Source organism: Lipotes vexillifer, unplaced genomic scaffold (assembly GCF_000442215.2).
Source record: "Lipotes vexillifer unplaced genomic scaffold, Lipotes_vexillifer_v1.1 scaffold2542, whole genome shotgun sequence".
Classification (NCBI taxonomy): Eukaryota; Metazoa; Chordata; class Mammalia; order Artiodactyla; family Lipotidae; genus Lipotes; species Lipotes vexillifer.
Genome location: NW_006773210.1, coordinates 15,897 through 18,827, shown reverse-complemented (window position 1 = coordinate 18,827; position 2,931 = coordinate 15,897).

Sequence of the window (2,931 nt, the reverse complement as noted above, 5' to 3'; positions counted from 1 at the left end):
GAGGGGAGGGGCTGGGGAGGGGAGATGACTACTACTGAAGACTTCGTACACAGAGGTTTCTTAGACCAGGCTCAGTGTCATATCCTTGAGACCTGGTGGGTACCTTGGCTTATATTTAAGCTACACAGTCTGACAAATAGAACAGGCCCTTATCAAGCAATCTCATTCTATACATCTAATTCTTTACATGTAAAAATTACAGAATTTCTTTGGTCACTTCATGTGTAATTATTACTGACCTCCCTTCTTTCCACTTCTTTCACCATAGGACTACAGAATTCAACAGTAGTATTAATCCTCTTCTCTTTTTCCATTATCCTACTTTTACTACAAAATAATTTATCCTCTTTTACATAAAATGCTAGGCCAAAACAGAAAACCTGCTTCCTATTTAACGTAAAACAGCAAAAAATGTAATTTTGATTAAAAACAGGAATATAGAATAATTATTTTATATCACCCAGCTTCCTCAATCACTCAAAGCACCCAACAAAGGTTTGAATTATAAATTTAAAAGACCTAATTTAAACTGAAAAAAGTCATAAGCCACATTATACTGACAACATGTAAAGTCAATTTTCTTACAGGATTTTTCTTACTTCTCCATATACCCATACAATTGCAGTCTTTTGTGGGTTCATGTATGTATGTTGCTGGATTATTATTTATGGGGAGTTTTATAGTTGACATAAAAAATATATTTATTAGCTAGGAACTGAAAGTTTATACGTTAAACCAAAATATTGGAAAGTATTTTTTTCAAGGTTAGCAGACTATATAATTAAACATTTTTTAAAAGATGGTCAGTCTCTCTTTTAAGCTTTCTACAACACTACTCTATTTTATACCAAGAATGTGCTACAAAACTACCAAAACAATCTGTACATGTGAACATTTGTTAAAACAGTAAAGAACCAAAAGTGAGCTAATAATTGAAAAAGTCTGGTTCACAAAACTTTGAGTCCTACAAATAGCCTTTTTAAAAAATGGTTATGTAGAGCAAATGAGTTTTTGTAAAACAGCAAAATGCTTAAGCAATTTTTAGCTGTTGGATTTTAGAGTTTGCTGACCTGAGCTACCACACCAGGCTAGAAACTAGGAAATCTGCTGCCTATCTTTAATGTTTCTGTAAGAGGACCACTGACCCCTAATACTCATTTAAACACAGTGTGTTTTGAAGAGAAGTCTGATGTGCACCACACTATGTTAGAATTACACGTTTAAAAATTTTATCATCTGGCATAAAATAACATCTACTATAGAAGATAACATCTATACAATTTCTACTCTATAAGTGCCCGTCTTGCCTCCCTTATTTTGGTCTTTTTTACTGTAACAAAGCATGACTCCCCCCAAACTAATCAAATTACTTCCACAAGCTTTCCCGGCCTGTTTTATGCTTGGAAAATACAAAATTAACCACCAATATCAAATATGTCACCACAAACATTATTTTTAAAACTTCAGTATAAATGAATTCTTACTTTAATAAATAACTTGTTGGTTTACATATGAATTTCCATTATATTAACCCAGCTCTTAGAAGAATCTCATATCATTATTTTTCACTTTTATAAGGTGGAATGTATAATTCTCCCCTGAAGTCTTCAAAGTTAATTTATGCTTAAAATTTTTTTTAAACAACCTATTAGAAAGCAATAAAAGCTTCTCAAAACTTTAAATTGAAACATATCCAGAAAGACGTTGCCTTTATTCCAAAACTTCTGACGTACTTTTAAAAAGTTTCCAACTCATAAGCGAAAAAATTTAAAAATGACCTAAATATTCCAAAACTGCCAACATTTTTACTTCATGGAGGTGTTTCAACACTAAAAGATTCCTTTGCAATAACACGCTTCAATTATGAAATTTACAAGTGCTTTGGGAAATGAAGATCAGTTATTTACACAGTGGTGTGAATGAGTTCAATCCTATTTTTTTTCTAAACTTGGCCAGAATGGCATTTTGATTGGAGGGTGGGGCGACCCAGTAATTTTGGATAGGGCACAATCTGGAGCTGGGAAGGGATGAGTAGGTTCAATAACACAGGAGGCAGTGGTTTAGTCCCTGTGATCCTGGGAGCACGATATCCTGTGAAAGAGCCCCAGCAAGTTTCTGGTCTTTTCCATCTCCACATTTAAAGTAGTATGGCTACAGTTTTATCCAGTTATAAATAATGGAGTTCTGCTGAGGGTTCCTTTGAAAACATAAATAAGTAAAAAGAGTTTGTAAAGAGGACAGAACTTGCAAACCACTGGAAAAGGAAAAGGAGTAAATAGGACCAGAAACCCACAAAGCCTGGGTCACTCCCTAGCACTAACACTCCCCAGCACCGCTGCTTCCTTCACAGTTATCTCCACTTTCCTTGAGATTCTTTCCAGCTTGGCAATTGCATGATTCTAACTATGTGCTCTAGAAGGTGGGAAAGCCTTCCAAGACAGATGGTGAGGACTTCAAATACAGAGTCAATGCCTACCCAATCCACTGGTTCTCATCACAAAACCCAGTACACAACTCAACACTAAAGTTAAGCATTACTGGTTAAATCAGTTTACATAGGCTAGCCTTAGAAATCTATCCACCGGTTAGAACAGGTTTTTCATGGGGGAAAAAAATATGCATTTTCCAAATAATTAACTTATAAATGACCTTTTGGAAAACACGGTATTAATACTTACTTTGTCAACTGGTGTTTGCCCATGTGGAGTCTCCTTTCTAGTTTTTAAAACCAGCTATTAAAAATACAACAATTAAGTTACCTTAATGAGCATTTATTACTGAAAGGAAAAGGAGAGAGTTTTGATAGTGAAGAAGAAACTCAAGAAGCTTCTGGGGTGCCTGTAAAATTTCTCAGGAGCTATATATTAGACGTTTGTTGTACAATAATTCGTTTATTTTGAATGTAGTTCTCTATCATAGCTCACAATTTGG